The 12,023-nt window shown below is 36.8% G+C and overlaps 1 protein-coding gene across 2 annotated transcripts in view; it reads left to right on the top strand.

Annotated features, from left to right (window-relative positions):
* The first annotated feature begins 7,035 nt into the window (after positions 1-7,035).
* Positions 7,036-12,023, top strand: part of LOC135219691 (NAD(+) hydrolase sarm1-like) — a 703,407-nt gene continuing 698,419 nt past the window's right edge. Inside the window, exon 1 of one of the 2 annotated variants that reach the window (XM_064256657.1) lies at positions 7,036-7,154. The gene's annotated coding sequence lies outside the window, so the exon portion shown is untranslated. The remainder of the gene's footprint in view (positions 7,155-12,023) is intronic. The other variant, XM_064256658.1, reaches the window with a different exon arrangement.

The following is a 12,023-nucleotide window of genomic DNA, read 5'->3' on the forward strand; positions in this document are numbered from 1 at the left end:
CGCACTTTTTCTGTCCGCCGTCAGATCATAAAAACGTGCATCTGGCAACGCTATAGAACAGGCCACCACCGTGCCGTGAAAGCTTCATGGGCCGCGGCTCGTACAGAAAAACTCAATTGCGCCGAACATTTTTCTTGTTGTTGTTGTTATTGTTGTTGTTCTTGCAGTCACTGAACATGATAGCCAAAATTCACTCTTGGGATGGTTTATGGCAGATGGACCAACAAGATACTTTTCAGATAATCTAACTCAGTTTCTATTGTTGGTATAAAGTAAACCACATCTTTGTACAATTTTGTCTAAAAGATAAAGAATACATGAGGCTGCTTTACATACAATATTCTTATGATGTGGATAGAAAAGATCTGAACCGTGAAATTATTATCATAATATCTAATGAAATAAGGAGCCTGGAAAACAGTATATAACATTCTGCCACATCCTCATAAGGTGTATATTTAAGGAGTGTGATAAAGAGAGCCTGAAATCGAAGGAAATAATATATTTGCAAATATTCAGATTGATTAAGTATAATGTAACTGATGCATGATGAATCACTGACTTGGAGAGTGGTGCAAAGTCGGTTGACTGATTAAAAGCCTTAGTTTTGTAGTTCAGATTAATATCCAATTGACTACACCATTCAGTAACCCATCCTAGGTCTCTGCCAATGGCTTGAGGGTTCATTTGGTGGGGACAAATGACTGCAACAAGTATTGCATCATCTGTATACTGTATCATTTATTTCGTGACTCTAATCATGTCTCCAATGAGTTCTGCAAACATCGCATATCCAAGAATGTTGCCCTACGGAACAAAAAAACTGGTGTAGCGATCTTCACTGAAGCTTGCTTTAAAGCAATGTCATTGTATTCACAGCTGCTGAATCAGATTAACAGTATTCGGATAAAGTTTTGGATTTGACCTTTCTTTTTTCTTAAAGCTTTCCCAACTCATTCGGTGGAGAACAGAGACTTTTGTTCGTATATATGCAGCGCACAATTGCCCCGAACTCGAGATAAAGGTGTTAAGTAGTCGTAGACAAAGGGAAAAGGCTAGGTTTCGCTTGCTCAGTCTCAAAAAACCAGGTTCAAACATTTTGTATTACTGCACAAAAAGTCTAGGCATTTAAGTGGAGGGTCCTAAATTGCATTTTTGTGTAACCTTCGAGCCTGTTTGCTGCCATTCATAATATTACACATGATATTCTCTGATTTTTTAGGTACACTTTCTAGGTAGACGCCACTTCATTTACTACTTCTTTTGTATAAGGACGAGCGGTTTTAGTGATTTTATCGAGTAAAAGAACATATCAAACCTATAGAGGGTATAAATGTTTCTTTTAGATAATCAGAATCAGAATTAGCGGGGGCTGCCATTTGCAATATGCTGATGCGAAAATATGAACAAGACCAACGGAATTGTCACCAAATGGAAGGTTTACAATTTTTTTTTCTTTTTTAGTTGGAGATTATTTGGCATTCATTTTTAAGTCAATAATATTCTTCATTTTACTCACTCCCGCTGACTCCCATGTAGATTTGATTTCACATGTATTTGCATTAAAGCGAGTTTGCTTCATAATTCGTACATTTCAGCACCTGCTGATGCTTCAGCCAGGAATGATTTTTTTTTTTTTGGTGCAAACGTTGTTGTGACACTTTGGGTAAACATTTTTTGACGCAAGGGCAGACTTAATTAATGGGAAGTTATATTCGTACTTAATACCGAGTTACTAGTAGATATATACTAATTTTGCTAATTCAGTATATACCTAAATGATGGAAATCTCTCATTAATATAATGTTATGTAATGTAATAAAAACAAACTTGTTTTCATTTTATCAAGATGTGGCATATGTGTCTCGAACTTAGCGATATCCGTAATCGTGTGTGCTGAGTAGTTGGGCAGATACGTAAGTATTAATTAGAATATCCTAGACTCATTAGTCGTCGAGAGAAGAAAGGAACTTATAGCTTCCCATGCTTTGCTTTTGAACTATAGTGTTTCATCCTTTTAGAAGTTATCCATTTGTCTGAGTTCGTATTGTACACGTTGCTATGACAGTTAATAAAGTTTTTCGTATTTCTACCATACTATAACATCACAGAACCAAAAACTATTAAGACAACGTTTATGTAGATTTCGTTACAATTATACCGTCGTATGTAGGATAAGAAAATAGAAAATATTCTTCCATTAGTTGTTATGAAATCATAAATCATTGGTGATGTCACTCATGTTACGAATGGCTAGCCAGGCTAACAGTGCCGAGTAAAGTTACCTATGTCAATGTGCAGTTAAGCATAGGCTAAGGGCTGGATGCTGTTGGGAGCAAGAATGCTGTCCTAGATAAACATTGTTTTACAGGAAACGGTTTGTAGAAAGAATCGATTTATAGGAAAGAACCAGGCGTAAGATTCATTCATTAATTCATATCTTGTCGCACCAGTGTTCTACCCATTGGATTGATCTGTCGTTTGCTCTTCTTAGATCCATGTCCGAACAAGTGGGCCATAGTGGGCAGCTACACAAGATGTGATTCGTTTTTTGGATTGGTTCTCCGCAGTGGCATTCAGCACCATTTGTATAACCCCATCTCTGGAGGTTATCCCGCCCTTCCAACTTTTGTTCTTCCTCTATTCAGGCTGACCCATTTCCTTTTGGTGAGGGAGAATCTGCAGGGATGGTCTTCACTAGGGTCAGGGAGGGCATTTTTAGGAGTCTGACTGTCGCTCTCTCTCCATTTCTTTTGACAGGTCTGGGGTCTCTAAGTTCTTTCACTGGCATGAAGCTCTTGCGGGATTTCAGACGTCTTCTTGTTTCACGATGGTTGTAGGGTGGGTGCCTGGGATCATATGCTTGTTTGGCGTAAGATACTTGCCGGAATAACATATGTAAGAGAATGTAAGTTATTACCAGCTCTCAGGAAGGATTAAAGAAACTACAAAAGTCGAGTTTCAGTCGTCAACCTTAATCTTGGACATAAGAATTCATCATTCTCTGACCTCAGAAGATCGTTAGAAAAAATGCGACTTTGAGACGTTAAGGTATATATTATGGGTATTAAGGGATATGTTATTAGTCACCCGTAAAAGGTGTCTCCTCTTCCCTCGGCACGTTTGATGAGTTTTATTACTAATTTAGAATCGGCAAGGATCACTTCTTGAAGTTTCTCCCTCTAATTAAACAATAGAAAATGGGAGAAAGAGAATTGGAGAAGTTGACCCTGTTTCCTCTGGGATACTGCAGTATATCGAACCGTAGGCGAATCATCAATCAGAAGCCTTCAGTTCGTCCACACTGTAGTAAAATATGTCATCAACATATTACAAAGAAGTTGGATACAAGTCAACGACTTACTAGTAATCCTTACAAGTGCTTCGTACGATTATCCAACATTGACCGAAGACTCGCTCTCCATATAGGTCGTAGACTTGTTTTCAACTTGTTTGTGATGTTCATGTGACAGGTTACCGACATAAGTTTATGACATGCTTAACTGTAGTTTTAATACGCCCCAAGAGTTACACAGAATACACAGATAATAACCACCCATGGCACTGGTATCATTAGAAAATGTTTAAAATCTCTTATAGTTTTCTGCAATTCCTTTGTGGATCAAGTGGATTTCAGTTTAGTGTTCTCCTCAAAATAATTTAACCTATTTTAGATTTCTTCTCACTAGCTCTTACTTGGTGTGGTAAGAGGACTTTGATTTGACATAATATTGCGCGAAAGGGTCCCTTCAATCTATATGTTTCGGGTTATCGTTGTCCTCTCTTTATTTCTTATTTATTTATTTATATTTTACTGATTGACATGTTCTCTTGCTTTCCAAGTGCATTTACTAAGCAATATACCTCCTTATCTTAGAGTATTATGTGGTTTATTCGGGCTACTCACGTAGTAGGGTATGATTCGGTATGATTTCTGATCGCCTGTTATATGTTCTGTTACATCTTTTATATGTCATGTGTTTCAATCTCTCGTCGCTTGTTGCAACGTCGGTTTAACAATAAACACGGTAAGGGAGAATGTCTTTAACTTCATACTTTTGCATCCAGCATATTCCGACGAAGATGGGAATAAACAGTGACAACTGTGAATCTTCTTTGTTTAAGAAACTTCCTTTGCAAGTTATGGTCTTTTAAGCTGGTTGCAAGAGTTCATCTCTTTACCCTTTCGGGTAAATATTGGTAGAAACAGCATCAGTAACAGTATGTATAGCTGCCACCAACATGAAGCTACCGTGAGGGAAAGTAGGATCGGGTCGTTTATGAATATGTAGATCAAGGAGAAACCATTATCATATAACACTGAGCTACTTGCGCTTCTTTCATTATTCTTATTCCTTACAGTATCGTCTGCCCATTCAGAAATGGCCTACCTTATCCTTGATCAATAACATCACTACAGAAGGTCGAACGCACTGTAGACTAAGAAAAAAAAAATGAATACAAAATAAAAATAAAACATTAAAACGAGTAAAACTGCGCAATCGAGTTTTCTGTACAACATATAATGTTGTATGAAACTCTAAGCCACTACCCATGAAACTTTCAGCCAAGGCCCGGTAGTGGCCTGTGTTGTTGGCACATAAAACGGCGTCAGACGCACAATCATGGCTAATTTTAACCTTTAGAAAATAAAAACTACCGAAGCTAGAGGGCTGCAAATTATGTTTGATGATTGGAGGGTGAATAATCAACATAGCAATGGGCAGCCCTCTGGGCTCAGTAGGGCGGATAGAAAAAGAGTGCAGACGTACAGACAAATAACCATCTCAATAGTTTTCTTTTACAGAAAACTAAAAGGTGTGATTTGTGATTTGTATGTAATACGATCATCTGTAAACGGATTTCGGTCAGGATCAGTGTGTTTTCATAACTACCAGGGTCACTGACATAGAACCAAAGTACGTATGAAGGAGGTAGCTGGCGAAGTGAGGTCAAGTGAGTGGTGGGAATCTAGGATGGAAGGATCAGCTGATTTATTTATGTAATCCAACATCGCAACGTCTACGTCAGCTGGTGTGAGGTTTACAGGTTGACAGTGATAAAGGCTATATTCCGCAGATATTCATACTTGTTTAGTGTGACTATGGTAGTATGGGCTTTTCCCATGTGAATTGGATTAATTTGAATAATAATGATAATACAAAGATTCAAACGCACGAAGTCACTAATAAGCCTCTCTCTCCTGTCAGATGAACAGAGTGCCTAATGTCGACCACATAATTTAAGTCGTAAATATATCAGTTCATCAATAAACTCTAAGGAATTGATAATAAATAGTTTTGATTCCTTAATGCATCTTCCTGAATTGTCCTGAATAATAATACTACTACTAATAATAACAAGTGGTCTGGTCAACTGCAATACAAAATTTTAACAAATCATTATTTTTACATCATATAACTACGACTGGAGCGCAAATCGATATCATCATGATTATTATTCCACACGAGCACTCCACATCCATTATGGAACGCTGCGACTCGTTGAGATCAAGCTGGTTAGCGGAGGTCCAAACTACGCATGGGCTAGATTATCATAAGTAAAATTTTCTCACATTCAGGAAAATTTGTCATACGATCCACTAACCTTTAGGTAGGTTAGGACTATTTTAAGGAGGGAACAAATAAAAATTAAATGAATCTTCCATTGAAATAAGAAGTCTCATATATATATATATATATATATATATATATATATATATATATAGGGTATAAGCCATGAAGGAAAAATAAACAACGGAGTATCTACAAGATCTTTCGACTCAACGTTGAGTCGAAGGATCTTGCAAAAACTCCGTTGTTTATTTTTCCTTCGTGGCTTATACCTTTATTTATGGATTTATCACGTCCCAAACTTTCGTGATTCAGTTATACATACATACATACGTATATATATATTATAGAATATATATACTATATCTATATATATATATAATGAATACATACATGCATACGTATATATATATATATATATATATATATATATATATATATATATAATGAATAAATAACATGTATATACTACTCTAATACAGAAAAATCGAAGAAATGATAGCCGAATGAGTAAGACTGAATATCTCCATCTAAAACACGAGTCAGCTGGTATAGTAATGGACACGCGCCCTGTGAGCTGTAAGTTTTTTTTTTCTTTTCTTTTCTTACGATATAATTTGTTCTTATTCTTTTTTTTTTCTTTTTTCACACCGGCCTCTTCCTAACAACCTTTTGTAGAATAGTCCGATTGGCTTATAAAAAATGAAACAGTAATGATAGAGTATATATAGATAAAAGACATGCATAATAAATAAACAAACCGCCAATAAATAAACAAGTGCCTACGCAAATAGCTGTTGACATGGGCAAAGAAAAAAATTGCACGGTAATTTAAAGTCTGATTAAAACCTCTGTATCTACATCCCCCACGACATTGCTGAGAAGATGGCAAGTAATTACTCTTAATTTAACAGACACCGGGACGCGAGTTACACTGATAGTGCAGGCTATATTGTTTTTCGTAATAAGAAGAGCTGGAAAAAAAATACTGTATGTTGAATTGTTTATATTTAATGTCATCTCAATACCTCATGCGAAACTGACAGATGAAATTAGAATAAATTTCAGAGTTCCATGAACACTTGCGTAAGATATCGGTTAATCTATATTATACAGTTAGTTAATGGCATTACGTTTACGTGCTGAATAACAACATTTTGTTTCATCTTGCGTTCATTAAAAGATGGGTAAATTAAAACAGAAACTTTTCGTTGTCAGTCCCCAAATTATGTTTATTAATATATTTCTTACGTATTTATTACACATTCTTGGCCTTACTTATACCCTTCTTCGATGTCTGGCTATCGAAGGGATCCATTTAGAAAAAAAAATGGTTTCCAAGAAAGGAATTTAACCCCCGTAGATAATTAAAAAAAGAGAAGTTATCGTACACTATGACGCAGGTTGCTGGCAGCGGGAAAACTTGAGCTCTGAGCCAGTGAAGGCTTGAAGTGAACCAAGGTAAACAGTGTGTCTTGCCCTGTGACATCGTTCGTACGGGATGTGAATGCGTCTTCGTTTTAAGAGGTCGCTTACTAGGAGACATCAGTGTTGTGTAATTCTAGCGGAAGAAAATATTAGGTAAAATGTCAACGTTGCCTATACTTGGTTAAGTGGAAACTCCATACGTTAACAGCTTAGAAAACATAACTGCCAGAAGTTTTTGTTTGGTAAAAAAGTTTACTGTTATTGAAAGAGAGGTGTACAGTGTCCCTTTTATATAGTTGTAATTATAAATATCAAGACATTCACTGAAATTACAGAATGTTTGATATGTAGGGCCTTTCGTCGCATCAAGTTTTCCGTGTTGAAAGTTGAAACTCCCAGAAGAAACGTTACGTGTAGCTTCGAATTTTTTGGAAGGTACTACTACCGGACCAGTAAACGTTAGTGATCATCGAAGGTTGAACCGTTCGCCAAACCTCAGATAACTGTGTTTAGTAAACAAATTAATTGACGTTTACAGTATACAACGAAGCTGTGTGTACTCCTACGAAAGTTTATAAGTTTTCGAACGTTTAAAGTGGCAGAGAGATTATTAGAAGGAGTTGTTATATTTACGATATCGGACAGATGACCAGGCCTAGTATTTTAGTGGGCGAATTGCTCGTCTGTCTTTAGCAAAGCACTTTTGACTATAAGCACGCTGAAACGCCTCATGAGTAATTACTATTAAAACAGATTTCAGCTTAAGTAAAAGTTACCCTTAAAGATATCCGGATGAAAAAGCCGTAATCTCCGACCGAGCGGCCTGCCTTCTGGATATAGTGTATATATATACTGTATCTCATGATCGATCACCTGTTTGTGGTGGGTAGCCGTTGCTTCGAAAAAATGTTACTTTTACTTTAATTCATTTGTGTATTTTTATGGGAAGCCTTTTCTCATACACACATCCACACACATGGTTGGAGTTTTAGAGTATAAAACTAATTCACGGTGCAAACTATGGTTCAGTTGGGTAAACTCATATATATATATATATATATATATATATATATATATATATATATATATATATATATATAATCGACGATGATGCTCCAGTTCTGTTATTATTAATGTCGCGCAATGATAAATGTGCTAGTGTATCATTTGTTGTTCCACAAGTCAGATATAGGCCTAATGACCAAGAAACTGTTTTCGTTAGTTCTTGCTTTATTTATATATACTAGATGGCCTTCAGGGCCTGAGTTTATTTTTATTCCAATGTAAGATGTTTGAAGTTGAATTGCCTTTACAGAAACCGTATTTCAGATCCTGAACTTGTAACAAAAGAGTCCTACGATATGAAAGGATTGTGTTAGTTTAGTTTTAAGTGGCATTAAGTTTCTCTTTGAATAATCTTTAGCAGTTTTCAGACCAAGGACCAAATGTTATTCTCGGATGAGCTATATCGTTTTTCATAATAGTTGTGTATCACTGGTTCATAGGCCTATCGTATATCGTCTTGCATTCGAAGTAATGATTCATTTCAGTCTAGCTACGTCATCGGAGTCCCAATATCGTATTAAGCTTGCATGTAGTGAAAATTATATTAATAACCATACTTGTTTCAGAAATACTCTTGTAGTATTATATGTAAAGTATAAGCCCCCTCCGGCAACCCCCCCTCTCTCTAAAGTGAGTTTGTCGCTGCACCTGTCTGTACTTCCCTGATATGCAAATCTTTTAATAACGGGGTTCCAGATAACGGCCACACTTGTCAAGTTTATCATGAATCACTAAGATAAAACCATTACTATTTCTTCTGCGGTCTTCATAATTTATTATTGTTACATTTTCCTCACCACTGGTTTATCCGCGATTTCACACTAAATTGGAATCTTACATACTATATATATTCCAGATGCCGGCAAGCAGCCTAGTAATTCAGGCGTAGCCGCCTTAGGCGGGTAGTGCCGTCAGTGCACTTCGTGCGATACACTGTAGGCATTCGGTTCTTTGCAGTGTCCCTTCAGTCCCTAGCTCCAACCTCTTTCATTTTTTTTACTGTACCTCCATTCATATTCTCTTTCTTCCATCTTACTTTCCACCCTCTCCGAACAACTGATTTTAGTGTAACTTCGAGGTTTCCTCCTGATACACCATTAAAACCCTTCTACTGCCAGTTTCCGTTTCGTCGCTGAATGACCTCATAAATCCCAGCGCTTGTCCTTCGGCCTAAACTCTATTTTCAATTCAATCCAAGCGTAGCATGAAAAGTTTATCGACAAGTATTTAGCGATGGGTACTATGCTGAGGTTGATAAAGGAAGTTAAGGTCAAGACCGCTCGCTCATGCATACATACAAATATATATATATATATATATATATATATATATATATATATATATATGTGTGTGTGTGTGTGTGTGTTGTGTGTGTGTATGTGAGTGTGAGTGTGCGCGCGCATATGTGTATTCACATACACATACACCCAATCAGAAATATACCGTAGCTTGAATTTTCGACTGTAGTTTATTACTCTAAGCACGCAAGATGTAAGGGATAACTAACTACATTAGGCCTATGGAAGATTGGTTTTATAATACACCCTCCCTTCTCGAAATTCGTCGTATGTCTCTGCTCTTCCAAACCTTTTGCAGTGGTACCTTTCGTCTGCTCAGTTAGATTTCCTCTTGTTCCATTAACATCCGTTACATTTACACTAAATATATACTCGAATCAATACTCATTATTCAATCGTCCATACAATCCTTCATCAACGTCCTGACAATATTAATCGCCTTATTGTGTTGGCGTTATTATTTTGCTTTTGCAACGGTCACATATTACGTTAGTTACAGTATCTTCAGGCTAACTGACTTTGATTAGCGCCAGGCAACAGTGTATCATCAGCAAGCAGCAGCTAAACACCCCATTCACAAACATTTTCTTATCTGACAACTTGTTGTCTACGTAGTATTCTCACCTTTTCCGGACATCTCGATTACTATTCAGTTCTTTACAACAACCATGGAAACAGGTCACGCCTTTCTTTCAGACGTACTTCTGCGTTATGTCCAGTAGTCACCTATTTTGTATGCATGAGCCCTGTGTCAACTTCCGCTGCCATGATTCATCCTTTCTTTAAAAATCCACTGTAGTGTTCTCCGTACGTTACATAAATCATGTGATTTCTGTATGTTTTCGTAACGGTTGGTAAGTCTGCATTCGCAATTTAACAATGAACGGTAGTAGTGAGTAAAAATGCTGTGTACTCATGCAACTACATATTAAGAGCCAGTGCAGATAACATTAAGCATTTTACAACTAGTTCAGGAATGGTGCAAATAAGTTAAAGCTTCACTTCAAGGTGTCAGAGTGAGATCAGGTACATTTTGCAAGATTTATATTGTATGTATGTGTGTATACCGATATTGATTGGATTCAATATTAATTTGAAGAAGATTTTTCCAGTCATTTAGTACTTACAAGTTTCATGCTGGCAAATAAAAGTTAAGGATCGGTGCTTAAGACAAGCACCTATCATTTAAACGTCCTCCAGGCCGTATCGTATGGACAACCCTGGTGTCATGTGCTGTAGGTCAGCACGTATAATTTTATCAATTCATCCACACAAATAATGAAAAAGTGAAATATAGGACGAAATATATTTTAATGGGAAATTATTCTCTTGTACCTAAACTTATACTGTAAGTTTATGTGAGCGTGGTATATGTTTATTTTCATTCTTTACTAGTACTTTGAATATACACACACGTAGTTTTAGGTATTCTACGAGTATAAACATATCACTCTCTCTTCGTATCTTTATATATATATATATATATAATATATATATATTATATATATATATATATATATCACCATGACTTTGAAGTTCCTTTGCGGCATATATTTATATATCACCATGAATCTGAAGTTTCCTTTGCGGCGTACCGTACCAAAGACAATTATCCAGTATCTTCATAACGGGTGGTAAGGTATGCGAATATTAAAGGCAAACTTTCAGACGTAGAAATATGTGGAGGGAATCGTTCAGCAACAGTGTTTCACACGTTCTTCTCGAAGAGGCGTTCTCATCTGCACGTGATTTGTTGTGTTGCCGCAATCGACTGTTGCCTTTGAACAAAACTGATCTGTGCGTAGGTATTTGGATGAGAGTGCCTGTCTTATATTTGTAATTTGGAGATCTGATTGGCGAATTGCTAGCATTACATAAAAGCTAAGTCCTTACTTGATGGATCTTTCATGTATATTTTTGTTGCAGACGATTTCGGCCTAATGTAGTATTGATCAACTTGAGTCTCATAGTTAGGTTTCCATCTGCCGTGGATGTCTAGTAATTGAGTTACGATTCTGGTTTCTAGTTGAGAAATTATTTAAGGCTTCTTCCTTTTTTACGTTCTCCGAGATGATGCAACGGCTTTAACGTTAGACATAAAGCTCGTTTGATCATGCTACCCCTTTCCTCAAGTAAAGTAAAGGAAAAAAAAGGATGGAGGGTCATGTTCATCACAGAATTTTTTTTTTTTTTTCCCGTAAGGGGATAGTGCCGTCAGTGCACTATAGGCATTACATAAGTTCTTTGCAGCATGACTTCGGCCAGCAGCAAGATTAAGCCAGCTTTGTACTGGCACGGGCTCCTGCTTCACAGCAGCCCGTAACGCGCCTTCGGCCCCTAGCTGCAACCCCTTTCGTTCCTTTTACTGTACCTCTTCTCATATTCTCTTTCTTCCATATTACTTTCCACCCTCCCCTGACCATTGATTCATAGTGCAACTGCTAGGTTTTCCTCCTGTTCCACCTTCCAGACCTTTTACTGTCAATTTCCATTTCAGCGCCGAATGACCTTATAGGTCCCAGTGCTTGGCCTTTGACCTAAATTCTATATTCAATTCAATTCACATAAATTTTTTAACTATCCACAGTATCTGTACGTATGAAATGACGCTTCTTTATGTATTTTCTAAAAGAATCACATGGAAATACAAAAAATTAAT

The sequence above is a fragment of the Macrobrachium nipponense genome, chromosome 1, assembly GCF_015104395.2.
Source record: "Macrobrachium nipponense isolate FS-2020 chromosome 1, ASM1510439v2, whole genome shotgun sequence".
NCBI classification, from domain to species: domain Eukaryota; kingdom Metazoa; phylum Arthropoda; class Malacostraca; order Decapoda; family Palaemonidae; genus Macrobrachium; species Macrobrachium nipponense.